This window comes from Phocoena sinus, chromosome 16 (genome assembly GCF_008692025.1).
Source record: "Phocoena sinus isolate mPhoSin1 chromosome 16, mPhoSin1.pri, whole genome shotgun sequence".
In the NCBI taxonomy this organism is placed as follows: domain Eukaryota; kingdom Metazoa; phylum Chordata; class Mammalia; order Artiodactyla; family Phocoenidae; genus Phocoena; species Phocoena sinus.
In genome coordinates this window covers 80,921,948-80,939,256 of record NC_045778.1, presented here as the reverse complement: position 1 = coordinate 80,939,256, position 17,309 = coordinate 80,921,948, and positions in this window count along the sequence as shown.

Sequence of the window (17,309 nt, the reverse complement as noted above, 5' to 3'; positions counted from 1 at the left end):
ACCTTGAAAACGTTATGCTAAGTGAAATAAGCTAACACAAAAGAACAAATACTGTCTGATTCCACTCATATGAAGTACTTAGAGGAGACAGGTTCATACAGACAGAAAGCAGAATGATGGGTGCCATGCGCTGGGGGAGGGGAATGGGGAGTTAGTGTGTAATGGGTGGACAGTCTCAGTTGGGAAGATGAAAAAGCTCTGGAGGTGAAGGGGTGGTGATGGTTGCACAACCGTGTGAATGTGCTTGATGCCACTGATGCCACTTTAAATTGGTTAAAATGGTAACATACATGTTATGTCTGTTTTACCATAATGAAAAAATTCACCCACCCAAAAAAATTATTGGCTACTGCCAAATCTCTGGGGAACAAAGAAGCTAGTGTTTGAAGCACCAAGGTTGGACAGAGCTCATAAGAATCGATGTGGAGCTCAGGAGAAGCCTGGGCTCATCCAAGGAGGACCCAAAAAGAAAATCTTCAGGGAGAGTGTAAGGTAAGAGCCCCAGTGACTAATTCCTGCACCATTTCTTCTTATATGCATTATAGTTTGGATTTCTTTCAGAACAATTCTCACAAACAGGAGTCCTCTTGGGAGCTCTAATGGGTCTGAAATGTCTTCTGACTGAAGCACGGTAACACACCAGTCACCTAGCCATGAGGGGTGTTGAATCATGAACTCAGTCAGTCAAATTGATGACGTGCTATGGACCGGACGGAGCTCACTCTAAAATGTGTTAAGCATTTATTCCATGACATAACAAACAGAAACTATAGGTTATTATTTAACCTTTTCTTCAAAACTCAAGGTTACCACTATGCCATAGAAACACAGATATGTGGTACAGGACATCTGACAGACGCTGGACCCTTCTCCAGCCTAATCCTCTAGGTACACAATGTGAGGGTTTCTTTTTTAAATTGTATTGGCAGGAAAAAAAACAGCCTGAAATTTGATTTCTTGGAAATGACTTGACATCCTAGCATTTACTTACCCTCTTTTTATAGCACTAAAGGAGTGGATCAGAGGGAAATTTATAGCATTAAATGCTTATATTAGAAAACGTAAAAGGCCTCAGATCAATCACTTATGCTTTGACTTTAAAAAACTAGAAAAAAGAGTAAAATAAATCCAAAGCAAGCAGAGGAAGGAAATAAAAAAAATAAGGATAGAAATAAGTGAAATTGTAAAGAAGAAAATAATAGGAAAAAAATCAATGAAGCAAAAAGATGTTTTTTTTAAAAAGATCAATAAATTGGGAGGAAGGAAGGAAGGAAGGGAAAGAAAGGAAGAAAGAGGTGTTGTGGACTGAACGCTTGTGCTCCCCGAAAATTCGTATGTTGAAGCCTTAACTCCCAGTGTAGCTGTATTTGGAGACAGGGCCTCTAATGAAGTAAATAAGTTAAATGTGGTCGTAAGGGTGAGGCCCCAACCCGATAGGATTAATATCCTTATGATAAGAGACACCAAAGACCTCTCTCTCTCTCTCTTTTGGACATTGAAGACGTGCCATGTGAGCACACATAAGGAGGCCCTCTACAACCCAAGGGAAAAGCTCTCACTAGACACCCACCCTGCTGACCCCTTGCTCTTAGACTTCCAGCCCCCAGAACTGTGAGAAATAACTTTTTGTTAAGTCACCCAGTCTGTGGTGTTTTGTTATAGCAGCCTGAGTAGACTAACACAGAAGATACACAGATTGGAAAGGAAGAAATAAAACTGTACCTACTCACAGGCAATATGATTTTCTACATAGACTACCCAAAGGATTACACACACACACACACACACACACACACACACACACACACACACACCCCAAAACTCCTAAAACAAGTAAGTGAAGTTAGAAAATTCTCAAACTACAAGGTCAATGCACATACACACACAAAACATCAATTGTATTTCTACATGAAATACAATTGGAAATCAAATCATGAAAAATTGGAGATCAAAATTAAATGTGAAAAACACTTACAATAGCTCCTTTCAAAATAAAATACGTATAGCTCCTTTCAAAATAAAATACTTACATATAAATCTAACAAAACATATACTGAATCTACACATGAATCTGTACAGAATCTAAAAATTACAAAATGCTGATGGAATAACGCAAAGAATACCTAAATAGAGAGACATAACATGTAATGGATTGGAAGAGTCATCATAGAGGAGATGTCAATTCTCTCCAAAATGATCTCTAAATTTAATATAATTCCAAACAAAATCTTGACTGAATCTTTTTTTAAGACATAAACAAGCTAATTCTAAGATGTCTGTGGAAAGGCAAAGAAACTGCAATAGAAAAAATAATTTTGAAAAAGAAAAAAAATCAGAGGAAACACACAACCCAATTTTAAGATTTACTATAAAACGATAGTAATCAAGACAGTGTGATATTAATAAGAGATAAGAAAAATAGATCAATGGAACAATATTAAACCCAAAATAGACCCACACAAATATGGCCAAATTATTTTTGACAAAGGTAGAAAGACAAATTATATTGGACACATTCATAGGCAAAACAAAACAAAACGAAAAAGAACATTGACCTAAATCTCCCAACTTATACCATCAATCATTCAAACTGGAACACAGATCTAAAAGTAAAACATAAAACTGAAACTTTTTGAAAAAAACATAAGAGAAAATTTGGGGGTTAGGCAAAGACTTCTTAAGACATGACACCAATAGCTCAATCCATAAATGAAAAAAACCTGACAAACTGGACTTCATCAAAATTTAAAACGTTTGCTCTGTGCATGACACTTTTAAGGGAATGAAAAAAAAATACTGACTGGGAGAAAATATTTATAAATCACATATCCAACAGTGACTTGGATCCGGGATACATACAAACTCCCAAGACTTGAGAGTAAAACAATACAATCCAGTTAGAAAATGGGCAAAGGCTTGAACAGATACTTTACTAAAGACCATATGTAAATAACAATAAACACTATACCCCTATTAGAATGGGGTATAAAATGTAAATAAAGTAAAAATTCCTAACACTACTGAGCAGCTGGACATCTCCTACGTTGCTGTTGGGAATGCGAAATGGTACAACCATGCTGGAAAGTTTGAAAGTTTCTTATAAACTCACACATACACTTAATATCCACTCCTAAATATTTTCTCCTGAGAAATGAAAATTTATATTCACACAAAAATCTGTATGTGGGGACTTCCCTGGTGGTGCAGTGGTTAAGAATCCACCTGCCAATGCAGGGGACACGGGTTCGAGCCCTGGTCTGGGAAGATCCCACATGCCGCGGAACAACTAAGCCTGTGTGCCACAACTACTGAGCCCACGTGCCACAACTACTGAGCCCATGCCTAGAGTCCTGTGTTCCACAACAAGAGAAACCACTGCAATGAGAAGCCCGTGCACTGCAATGAAGAGTAGCCCCCGCTCTCCGCAACTACAGAAGCCCGCGTGCAGCAACAAAGACCCAACGCAGCCAAAAATAATTAATTAATTTTAAAAATCTGTATGTGAATGTCTATAGCAGTTCTATTCATAACCACCAAAAACGAGAAACACCACCAAAGTTCTTCAACTAATGAATGAATAACAAACCATGCAATATTCATAATCAATTACTAACCAAACATAAAAAAGAAAACATTGGGCTTCCCTGGTGGCGCAGTGGTTGAGAGTCCGCCTGCCGATGCAGGGGACACGGGTTCGTGCCCCGGTCCGGGAGGATCCCACATGCCGCGGAGCGGCTGGGCCCGTGAGCCATGGCCGCTGAGCCTGCGCGTCCAGAGCCTGTGCTCCGCAACGGGAGAGGCCAGAACAGTGAGAGGCCCACGTACCGCAAAAAAAAAAAAAAAAGAAAAAATTACTAGTGTACACAACATCCTGGATGACTCTTAAAGGCACTTTGCTCAGTGAAAGAAGTCGATCTCGTAAAGTTACATATTGCTTGACTCCATTCATTTGCCTTTTAGAGAAAGACAAAACTGTAGGGATGGAGAGCAGATCCGTGGCTTTCCAGGGTTAAGAGACGGAAGAGGGTGAGGACTTTTCCGGAAGGGCAAGGAGGCAGCTTTGGAGGGTATGGAACTGTTCTGAATCCTGATTGTGGTGGTGGTTGCAGGAATCTATGCAATGTGTTAAAATTCATAGACGTACGCACTCAAAAAATCGATTTTATTGTATGCTAATTTGAAAAAAAAGTTATTTTAATTGAAGCATAACAAGGATTTCTTTCTACAAAATGAATGATCGACTCAGCTGTTGAAACTGTCTCTAGTTCAACTGCCTCCTGGCTCAAGCCATTCTTCCTTTTCACTCTCATTTTCCACGTCCTTGGATATTTATTAGAATTATAATATTACTTTATGTTAGTCCCCATAACTATCCATGGCCAACACCATTACCATTTAATAGCCTAGGTAGAACAGTAATCTCACTTAATATCTTCTGTCAAAATCTGCACACTGACCAGCCTTCTAAATTAACTTTTTTTTATAGTTTACCCAAATGAACATGTTTGCATTTACTTATCCCACTACAGACAGGATATCTACTTGGGGCTGCTGAGGGTATAAATGGACCTCACATATCTGGCTGTTCAAATTCCCAACTTGCATTGTTCTGGATACTCGGTTTCAAAATCTAACGTGTTATATAATCGAGGCCTTGCTGCATGTAGTGACTTTTAAGCCCAGACATAATTCTCAGAACTTTATGAAACACGTGTAATAAATATCCTTTCTTATGAAACCATTACTATCAAATAGTATATTTTATTTTTTTATTTTTTGCGGTATGCGGGCCTCTCACTGTTGTGGCCTCTCCCGTTGTGGAGCACAGGCTCCGGACGCGCAGGCTCAGCGGCCATGGCTCACGGGCCCAGCCGCTCTGCAGCATGTGGGATCTTCCCAGACCGGGGCACGAACCCATGTCCCCTGCATTGGCAGGCGGACTCCCAACCACTGCACCACCAGGGAAGCCCTCAAATAGTATATTTTAAAGACCTTTCTTACATCCATAATTCAAAAAGTCAGTGGACTAACAGATACTCGGATAATGATACTCGGAGTACCTGTTCATCCACACACTAGATACTAACTAGCCTTAGCCTTTAACAAAGAGCGAGAACCCTAGTAGGTGCCTGAAATGGAGTGACAGTTGTGAAACTCCTGCTAAAACTTCCATTAACAGCCACATCTTCTTTTATTCCTTCTTTAAAACTTCAGTACAGATGTAACCCAAGAGGCCATTTTTTCTAATTTCACTGTCTGTTGGCAGCCTTCTCCATGAACACTCCGCACGAGTGTGCATTGTATATTCAAGGGCAATTAAGTTGCTAATAGTCAGCTATTTCCAAAGTCGCCTGCTGCAGACGCTGATCTATTATAGAGCATCCGATGCCAGAAATGTAACTGGAAGAAGAAAGCTATATTCTTCCTTAACTCTTGTTAATAAAAGATCCCAGCGCACCTGAAATGAAAAGCCCAAGTTCTGTATCAAGGGTTTCATGTTGAACTTTACTGTACAGAAAGGCATTGCCATGTGAACTCGCTTATTTTGCACATGGGAAAAGAGAAGAGGCCAACGTTGTTTTTTTTTTCCACTTAGTCGTACCAAATATTCTGCCTCTTGCCTTGCAAATTCCTTCTAAAACACTTAAGCAAGATAAGATGCTCTCCCTATCCCAGATAGAAATGTTTTAGCTCATTAAGTCCTTTCTTCCAGAATACTAATTTTGGGCTGGACTGGTGCTTTATTACAGATAAGAGAATAATTCAAAATTAAAAGATGTGAAATGGAGCTCTTCTAAGCAATCACTTAGACCATTTGAAGGAAAAAATAGTCTTATCAAACACAATTTTTAATAATAAAATGGACACAAACATTTGCTCAAAGTTCTGATAGCCTTATTTTACCTCATTTCTGAACAGCGTTGAATATATAATGTAAATAGCTGTGCAGATTCCTAAAGCTGCCCTTTTTTCAGCAGATAAATTTTTCCTGAGTTCACAGTCTCTGTTCTGTGCTGAAAGCTGCCTGCCTGTCTGGCTCTCCTCCTGACTCTGGGGCTCCCCTGCTGGCCTGCGAGTACATTGCCTGGCCATCTGACCTGAGACCCGGTGGTGAGTCCTGGGCAGGTAGGACCCTGTGGGACTTAACTCAGATGCTTGAAGTCAATACTGTTCAAGTGGAACTTTCCATTCCTTTTGGTTTTGAAATTTGGTCCTTAAGGTTAATCTGCTGTGAACATTTACCCTTAGAAGCTTATACGGCACTCCAATGAGGACTGCTAGATAGACCAACAGAAGCAGCAAATGTCACCCATGGCTTGTGAGGATGTGAAAGGAGGCAACTTGCCTCCAGTGCCCCCTCTGCATCCCCACTGCCTCTCCCCATCAAGCTCCTTCCCTAAAGCCCCTGACACTGCATTCCATTTATACTGCAGGCACAACATAGGTGAAAGGGGTCCACTTTCAGAGAGTCTGGCATTTTAAACCAGCAATTGAAATGTGGGACAAAAGCTTTTTTCCTACAAAGACATTTCCGGAAACTTCTCACTTATGGGGCAGCCCTCCCCCCGACCCTACCCCCAGAAGCTGAACTGCACTGACAGGAGGGAGCCCTCTGTCTCCCCCAAGGCCAGCCCCGATTATGGGGCAGATCATGAGAGGGCAGCCCTTGGCCTGCAGCAGAAATGCAGGCTGTGGAGCAGATTTCTTTTGTCCTCCAATATTATGCAAATAAGCAAATCAAATTAAGTACCTGAGATTTTTTTTTTTAATTAAGGGTGTTGATTAGACGCGAATCTGTTGTCGGCAGAAGAAGAAATTTTATTCCAAAACCCCAGATACCCCGGCTCTTCTGCAAGTCTTCAATCAGAGCAGGTCTCCCAGAATTGCAGGGAGCTCATCTTTTGGTTTTCAGGTGGGTGGGCTCCTGGGACAAGAGGGAGAACTGAGCCTGGGGACGGCAGAGGGAGAAAGAGAAGCAGCATAACTTATTTAAAAGTCAAACTCGACTGCTCAGCTACTCTCAAATTTTAGTGTGCAGCCCGGAAGAAAACAGCAAGCCATAGTCCCGATTTCTCCAGAAGACACTTGCTGAGTCTCTCGAGCCAGAACTTGAACTTGGAAGCCCCTATCACCCCAACTTAGAGCAGAGACCAGATTTCATAGGACTGAAGAATGCTATAGCTGGAGGGTCTTGGAGACCACTGTGTGTGGCCCCTTCATCAGGACCCCACGGGAAGGGGTTCATTCCTGCAGGAGAAGGCAGACAGAGGCAGCCTGCCCTCAAGGAGACTTGCAGAGATATCACTGTATTCCCCCATGAGGTAGCCAAGGTCATTCTTCTCAAAAACAAAAGCTGTCTTTCATCCTGCATGTGCCATGTGCCTCCCCTCATCATGGCATTTGATTTTCACAAAACTCTATGAGGTGCACACAGTGCTCTTAAAGTCACTCCCACTCTAGAGATGAAGAGACTGAGGTCTAAGGGTAAGTATCTTGAACAGGATCAGGAAGTAAGAAGCTTGGATTCAAACCCAGTGCTAGAACGTGGCCTGGCACAGGGGCAGTAAGTATTTGTTGAGTGAGTGAGTGAATGAGTGCAACATGGGAAAGGCTGAGGTTAAGAACACAGACTTTGAGATAACGATTAGGCAGTGAAAATTGGCAGTCCCAAGGTGTGACACCATAACCTAAGAGAAAGAGAATGAAAACCTGGGTTCTAGGCATGGGTTTTGTCACACCAGACACATGATCTTAGACAAGTCACTGTTGCCCAGTTCTCTTTTCTTGCAGTAATTGGAGCTGTGCTTTGGGCAATCTTAGCTGGAACCTGGCATCCTAGATTTTGGCCAAGCAGTCCCATGAATCTACTCTCAGATGGCCAGATGGAGCTAAGCAAATGGTACTAAAAATGGCATCTCCAGAAAGTACCAAATCAGAGCCAAGAAGACAATCCAGGGTCAACTCATCGTTTGGAAGAAGGCTTGGCTTATCAGATGCAGAGCTCAGCTAAGCTCCCGACAAGCTCCAGAGTGGGTTCCTCATCTTGTCTTCAGCACCCCCGCCCACAGTAGTGGGATCTTGGATGTAAAAGTGTCATTCAGGAGGGACATCCACTGACACCATTTCATTCTTCACCTGGTTGAAAAATACAAATTCAGGGGGCTTGCCTGGTGGTGCGGTGGTTGGGAGCCCGCCTGCCAGTGCAGGGGACACGGGTTTGAGCCCTGGTCCGGGAAGATCCCACATGTCACGGAGCAACTAAGCCCATGCGCTGCAACTACTGAGCCTGCGCTCTAGAGCCCGTGAGCCACAACTACTGAGCCAGCGTGCCACACTACTGAAGCCCATGTGCCTAGAGCCCATGCTCCGCAACAAGAGAAGCCACCGTGATGAGAAGCCCGTGCACCGCAACGAAGAGTAGACCCTGCTCGTCACAACTAGAGAAAGCCCGCGCAGCTATGAAGACACAATGCAGACAAAAATAGATAAATTAAAATTTAAAAAATACAAATTCAGGGACTTCCCTGGTGGTCCAGCGGTTAAGGCTCAGCACTCCAAATGCAGGGGTCCCTGGTCAGGGAACTAGATCCCGCATGCTGCAACTAAAGATCCCGCATGCCGCAAAGAAGATCCCGCACGCGGCAATGAAGATCCCCCATGCCGTGACTAAGAGCTGGCACAACCAAATAAATAAATAAATAAATAAATAAAATTTTTTTCTTAAAAAAAGAAAAATACAAATTCAAAATGTAAAGAAATATCCATGGATAATACAAAAAGATGTTCAACCTAATAAATAACTAAAGATAAAATAATGAGATACCATTTTTAACCACCAACCTGACAAAGATCAAAAAGACCAATAAAGCTCATGTTGATTAGGGTGTAGGGCAAATGAGACGCTTTTATATTGTTGGTGGAAATACAAAATAGCACAGTCTCTTGAGATGGTAATTTGGCAACATAGGACAGAAGCCATTCCAATATCAACACCTTTGACCAAACAATTGAAAACACACAGTAAAGAAATAATGGAACCAGGATGTCCATTGCAGTATTGTTTATAATAGTAAAAGGTGGAAACAAACTCAATATTCAACAATAGGAGTATAGATAAATTAATACAATAGAATATTCTTTTAAGAATGTTATTCTTAAGGATGGAGATGTAGTTTAACTTATGTGCATGGAAAGACGTCCTGGATATTTATTACAGAAACAAAACACACCACCGAACAACGTGAATGGAGAGTTACTTAGACATCCGGTCTATAAATTATACCACAAACTGCTAATAGTAGTCCTCTCCAGGTGATATGATGATGGGTGACTTTCACTTCTTTACATTTTCAGACAGTTTCTGATAATTTTAATAGTCATGTATCATTTTCATAACCACCAAATAATCAAACCAGTGATGCTATTTTAAATTTTTTAAAAATAGAGTGAGCGTAGCTGCTATCTGCCTAGAAAATGAATATGTACAGCTTCTAAATTATCAGAATTCTTTTTTTTAAATTAACAAAAAAAATCTTTGATTGTTATGGCAAAAAACAAAAACAGGAAGAGAAAAAATAAGACAAAATATATATTAAAATGAAACAACAAAGCACAATACAAAGAGACATAGGTGTAAACTATTCATAAATTGGAAATGTAAAATAAGACAATAGGAACAGCACATCTGATGCCCCCAACCTTGACCCTGGCCTTTCATATATTGGAGGATCTCATCAAGTGACCGGGTTAAGGCTATGTGTCCTGGTGCAGGAAAGACAGAGCAATGGATCACAGTACAGACACTAGAGACACAGATCCAGGAACTTATGGAAATTCAGAAAAGGGAAAGGAATAATTAATTTAGACCCTTAGCACCAAAATAAATTCCACAGGAGTCAAAGATTTAAATATAAAAAATAAATCCTTCAGTTATTAAAAGAAAACACGAATATTTATACAATCTTGGAGTGGAAAATGTCTTTTTAAATTATAATGCCAAAATATAAACCATTAAAAAAAGATGGACAGGGGCTTCCCTGGTGGCGCAGTGGTTGAGAGTCCGCCTGCCAATGCAGGGGACGCGGGTTCGTGCCCCGGTCCGGGAAGATCCCACATGCCGCGGAGTGGCTGGGCCCGTGAGCCATGGCCGCTGAGCCTGCGCGTCCGGAGCCTGTGCTCCGCAACAGGAGAGGCCACAACAGTGAGAGGCCCGCGTACAGCAAAAAAAAAAAAAAAAAAAAGATGGACAGATTTTACCATAAAAAATTAAGAAATTAAAAAAAAACTTTGATATAAGAAAATACACTTTAAACAAAGATAAACAACAAAAATATAAAAAATATATTATGATATATAAATATATTATGAGTATATAAAAATATATACTCATAATTTGCCTGACAATGGTTTTATGCTGAAAATATGAAAAGCTCCTACAAATCAATAGGAATGGGTATGAGTAGAAAATTAACCAAATGGCCAATAAACATGAAAAGATAACGCTGAAGAAATGCAAATTTGAATGATGAGATGACATTTTTAGCCGCTCAGACTGGTAGCAGGAAACACCCTAAAGTCTATTTGATAATCGTTTTCAGAAAAACACACCTGGGCCCCAGATGCAGCTTTGCCTCTTGTTAGATGTGCTGCAGATTACAAAGAATCTTATTGTTTTCATTTAGGCCCATTACTTAACTGCAGTAAGCAAACCTTAGTTTTCTCTATAAAATGGGGATCAGAGCAGAATTTTCACCCGGGCATCATGTGCGACAGTATTAGTTTCCTACTGCTGCTGTAACAAGTTACCACAAACTTAGTGGCTTACAGCAACACCGACTTGTTATCTTGCAGTTCTGGAGGTCCGAAGTCTCAGAGAGTCTCACTGGGTTCAAATCAAGGCGTCAGCAGGGCTGCATTCCTTCCAGAGCCTCTAGGGGAGGATCTGTTTCCTTGTCTTTTCCAGCCTCCAGAGGGTCCTGCATTCCTCGGCACTCCCTCCATCTTCAAAGCCAGCAGTGGAGCATCTTCCAATCTTTCTCCAGTTCTGACTTTCTGCTTCCCTCTTCCACCTCTTAAGGGCCCTTGTGGTTACACTGGGCTCGGGATAATCTTTCTGTCTCAGAATCATGGACATAATAAGCACATCTGCAAAGTCCCATTTGTTTTTTTTTTAAGTTTTTTTTTTTGATGTGGAAACATTTTTAAAGTCTTTATTGAATTTGTTACAATATTGCTTGTGATTCATGGTTTTTGGGTTTTTGGCTACGAGGTATGTGGGATCTTAGCTCCCCGACCAGGGATCGAACCCACAGCCCCTGCACTGGTAGGTGAACGCTTAACCACCGGACCGCCAGGGAAGCCCCTGCAGACTTTTATGATGAAAGGTAACATATTCACAGGTTTCGAGGGTTAGGATATGGGCATTCTGGGAGGGCATTATTCTGCCACCCACAGGGAACCAAACAGTCAATGCATGAAAAGCATCAAACTCAGGGCTTGGCAAGCAACACTGAGCGCATTCAAAAGCCGTACTATTACAAGTTACTAATAATCAAAGAATGTGTGATATCTGGAACTGATGAGGATGGGGACAGAGCACCCTTACACCCAACTGGAGGAGGAGGATAAACTAGAGGATCAATTAATGTGGATGCAGCTCTGAGCAGGCTCTGAGTCCATGCACTGAGCCTATGGGAATTGCTGGACACATCAGCCCACCTTAACATATACGGCTATTCGTCGCAACCTTGTTTATAATAGCAAAAATTATGTACAAATACATCCCAGGATATCCATGTCCTGGAATACAGTACACCCATCTGAAATTATTATGATTTATTATTAGTTGTCTAATTATTGACATAGACATTGTTCACATATACTAATGAAAAGATAGGTTTCAGAAGAATAGCCATCTCCTTGGATTCTATTTTTATAAAACACATACATGTGTTACCATGTGTGTCTGTAGAAAAAGTGCAGAAGACTGCACACAGAGCATTACCAATGGGTGGTAGGATTCCCGATGGGTTTGACTGCGGTCTATTTCTGGGTGTTCTGAATGGTTTTGCGCAGTACGCAGGTATCCCCAGTTTGGCAGAAGATGGTTTTCCCTCCTTGGGCACCATCGGTAGTATCACAGAGGGAGACACGCCAGGGGTCTAAGAGCCCAGAGCCCCACTGGCTTTGTGCTCCTTCAACTTTTCTGCAGCTCATTCTCTACACACATAGAATATTTTCCCTCTCAACACTCATGGGCTTGTCATTGGGCAAAATGAGAGAATCAGAAGATAATATGAAAATTAAAAGATCAAGACACATCCCAGAGATTCTTCCTCTAGGAATCTGACCACAGTTGACCTCTGGCTTCATGAGAGCAGGGGTCTCAGTACCCCCTCACCTGGCACAGTGTCAAGCCAGGTGGGTGGTCAGACCCCCCGGCTTCTTTCCACCTACTCAGGGTCCTCCCACACTCACATGCACAACCCTGGCGCCCTCCTGGGCTAGATCCCACTTCTTCTGCCAGCACTCAGTTTAAATGCTGCTTCCCCGATCCAACAGGCTAATCACGATCTGTCACATGTCTGTCTGTTTTCAAGCCAGTGACCAGTGTAGGGGATGAGAGATTAATTCCATGGAGGAAACTCTAAGAAATGGCGTAAAACAGAAGCATTTCCCCACTCAGTGGGCAAGGGAGCTGGGGTGTCTATACACCTGCTCCTAAAGTCCTTGGGTGAGATCGAATGAGGTATCGATTCCACAGCACTTCAGGTGTGCACACCTGCTGCAGCCCACAGGGCTTCCCACAGGTGGGGGAGGAGGCATGCAGGGAAGAGCCAGCAGACAGACAGGCTGACACTGGTAGCTGGAAGGTGCAAGGGGTACAGGTGAGGCACTGTTACAATAACAGTGACACACTCATCATGACGTGGGTATCTGTGCAGGTATTGCTAAATGTCAGTCGGCCTCCCTAGGCTGTAAACTCCAGGACAGAGGGGCTTTGCCTAACCTTCTTACAGCTGCATCTCCAAGGGCCTCACATTGTGTCTGATACACAAGGAGACATTCGACTCTTTTGTCAATGAACGAGTACGTAAATCACTGAATGAATGAATATCCACATAAGCTCTTGTCTAAACAGTGCATCGTACCAAGCAGACAGAATGCCAGAATTCACGACCACATATAAACTAGACAGCCAGCAAGGACCCCCGCATAGCACAGGAAACTATGCTCGATATCTTGTAATAATCTATAATGGAAAAACTCTAAAGAAGAATATATGTATCTGTATATATATCTATAGATGTAACTGAATCACTTTGCTGTACACCTGAGACTAACACAACATTGTAAATCAACTATATTTCAATAAAAAAAATTTTAAATGCCAGAATTCAAGAGACTTGAATTATTATTCAACTTAAATTATCACCTGGGACCCACCAAGACTTCTCGGTTCTTGCCTTCTCATTAATGCTGTGGTTTTGTTCAACTAACACAGAAAGTTCCATTTCTAGAGTTTAAAATACATGAAACTGATCAAGGAGGAGATTTGCCAATGAAGATTCTAAGATAGTCTCACACAGCCAGTGCTGGCAAGCTACAGTCTGCAGGCCTGATCCGGACCACGAGCTAAGGATAGATGTTACATTTTAAAATGATGGAAAAAGAAGAAGAAGAAGCTATTTCATCACACGTAAAAATTGTACACAATTCAAACTTTAGTGCCTGTGAACGCAGTTTGATTGGAACACAGCCATGCGGTTTGTGTGTGAACTGTGTATGGCTGCTTTGGAGCTACCTCAGCAGAGCTGAGCAGTTGGGACAGAAGTTATAGTCCTGGAAAAACTGAAACTATTTGCTCTCTGGACCTTTACAGAAGTTTTCCAGGCAGTCAGGGCACCCCGATAGGACGGATGATGCACCTCTGAGGTGCCGGGTACACACCAGCTGGAGAAACACCCCCCTAACGTGAGCACAGGCGCCCACAGACCCTTCTTGGGCACAATCCAACCCACTCACCAACTAGCCCAGCCAAGACCTTCAGCAGGACCCCCCGCCAAATTCCAGCACGAGACCCCTCTCTCATGAGGCCACAAGAGTATCAGAGCTGTACGGTCCTTCCCTCCGACTCCTCCCTGCATCATTGCTGAGTCTCTGAATACTTCTCTGACCAGGAAGACATACCTTGCTTTCTGACCAATGCAGTTCACCAAATTCTCTTTTAGTTTAGTGCATTTCCTCCTACCAAAAAACATAATGTAGAAATACCACCAAACAGGCAGGACTGCACACAGAGTTCTTATGAGATACATTTCCCATGAATATTGCTTAATCTAATAATTTTCCCTGTCTCAATACCATCAATTTCCCTCCTGATTAGTGCTACCCATCAGGAAGTATCTTCAGGTAATTAACATTTTTACATTTTTAATTATGAAATCTTTCCTGAGCTGGCGGGGTGTCAGAGATTAGACGCGTCAGGCATCGGTAGTGCTGGGATCTGAGGGTTCCTTCAAACCTGGAAAACCAACGTGGGCCTGAATTTGGGCCGTGGACTGTGCCAATACGTCGCTCTAAAACGGGACTGGACATCAGCCCTGAAAGTGGAGAGAGCTCAGTAGAGGACCTAGTGCTTGGTGACCAGCTTGCTCTAAAACGTTCATGCAAAACCAAACGTGGCCTCTGTCAGCGTGCACCGGCGTTGGGACTTTGAGGCGACTGAGCGAACCAGCGCCTTCCAGCTCCCCTCCAGCAGGGCCGGACATGGGCAGGCTCCCTTCCGGCTGCCTGGTCAAGGTTACCATCCAGACCCCGAATCTGCCGTTGAAGTCACACTTGAAATGTGCTCCTCCCTTAGTTCTGCTTTTTCTTCCCATCACAGCCCTCTTTGTTCTGCATTTTATTTAAAACTTCTATTTAATAATAATCCTTGCATGTTATCAAGAAGTTCTGGTTGGTCTCTAGTTCATATACTTCTACAGAAGGCGCGGGCACACGTTGAAACGTCAAAGACGGCCAGGAAATTAGGAGCCCAGTGGAAAGAAAAGCAGGACGGCAGTCTGCACACACAGCCCTGTCTCCCGGACCCCCGTGTTTCCAGGACAACGCGCCTGGACTTCACTTTATCTCAGGCCGCCTTGGCTTAGGCCAGTGTGGTTTTCTAAGCGATTTCCTCTACATCCGTAGGCTGGACATAACCTGTTTGCAGAGAAGGGAAGAGGGGGATGCTCTGAGGCCACACAGGTTTGTCCAAGACCAGATCCTATGGAGGCGGGGCCAGGGTCACCCCACACACACTGCTGCCTTCTCTCCCTCCCAAGAGACATACTCCATCCCCCCCACAGGAAGCCTTCAGTCAGCGTTTCCTCCGTAAGCCTTTTCTGCCACCAGCCAAATTACTCTGTCCAAGACACATACATGCCTTCCAATTTTCTCCTTTGCTTCCACTGTTCCGTTGATCCCTCCAGGAGCGGTGGAGATGTGCATTCTCTCTGCCCTCACTTTCCAGGGATGAGAAGACTGCTAAGGGCAGCCATAGGGACCAGTCCATAAAAATGCCTGTTTAAGGGCTTCCCTGATGGCGCAGTGGTTGAGAGTCCGCCTGCCGATGCAGGGGACGCGGGTTCGTGCCCCGGTCCGGGAAGATCCCACATGCCGCAGAGCGGCTGGGCCCGTGAGCCATGGCCGCTGAGCCCGCGTGTCCGGAGCCTGTGCTCCGCGGTGGGAGGGGCCACAGCAGTGTGAGGCCCGCGTACCGCAAAAAAAAAAAAAAAAAAAAAAGGCCTGTGTAAGAGCAGTGGACAATGAAACGAGACGTACAGGCCTGTCAAAGGGAAAAAAGCTTTTTCTTAAGTTCTCTTGAAACGGGATGTTTCCCCCTAGTTTCGAAGATATTCAGATTGATCTGCTAGTGATATAGCAGGCCTGTTATATAAAGCTAACGGGTAGGTAAGCTGACTTGATAATCTAAAGAGAAAAAAAATTAACTTGAATTTGTCCTGCCCTAAATAATCTCATCTGCTGAAGAGTGGAACTTGCCATCCCGGGCTTCATACAACTACCAGACAAGAATTTCGTTGTGTAGCCACTTATTGAATCCACAGCACAGAGAGTTTCAGGATCTCCGTGAAATAAAAGCACAGCGCAGGGTGTCCAATAGGTTCTACAGAAATACACTGACTGGATGAAAGGAATATAAGACGATCCATCATAAATACTTTATAAAAATGTTCTCCTGGGACTTCCTTAGTGGCACAGTGGTTAAGAATCTGCCTGCCAATGCAGGGGACACAGCTTTGAGCCCTGGTCTGGGAAGATCCCACATGCCACAGAGCAACTAAGCCGTGAGCCACAAGTACTGAGCCTGCGCTCTACAGCCCGCAAGCCACAACAACTGAGCCTGTGCTCTAGAGCCCGCGAGCCACAACTACTGAGCCTGCATGCCACAACTACTGAAGCTGCGTGCCTAGAGCCTGTACTCCTCAACAAGAGAAGCCACCGCAGTGAGAGGCCCGTGCACCGCAACGAAGAGTAGCCCCTGCTCGCCTCAACTAGAGAAAGCCTGTGCACAGCAACGAAGACCCAACGCAGCCAAAATTAATTAATTAATTAACTAATTTTTAAAAAAATGTTCTCCTAACTAAGGTCCTCATTTTTATGTCAATGGTTGAGTTTCCTGGTTTGGGTGTCAAGAAATAAAACTGGTCCCCAAAATATAGCACTCTCCAGAAACCGATTCACCAGTAAGAGCTGAATGTCTCTGGGACAATAGTGGTTTTGACCCACAACTCCCCAGAGTTAGAATTACTGAGCCACATTTCAGGCAGTGACTTGGGGTTGCCTGGGACCGAGAAAGTGGGGAGATGCTGCTCGCAGCAGAAGGGGCAATGCGCCTTTCACGGTACGGCTTTTCAAGTAAGCAGCAGAGCTCCACACCCGGGAGAGCCACTGGTACTTTCATTCACAATTTTTCAAAAAGTCTGAAAATCACGTACAACTGATGAAAGTCATGTGACTACCTTCTTCCAAAAAGTGCGCACCAATTTATCTTTGAGCCCCTCGGGTTGAAAGAGGGAAGAAAACAATCATGCACTATCTCGCTCCGAACATAGGCTGTGACTTTAGTTTTAACTTGGACTAAACTGCTAGACAAATGGATGGATGTGTCACAGCCAAAGGACCAAACCCTGCAAATCGCAGTCCCTCTGTTTCATCCCCAGGGTCTAACCAGCTGGCCTCCTCACCAGGTCACCACCCTTTCTAAGGAGAAGCGGCGCTAGAAAATCACAGCACTTTCACAAAGA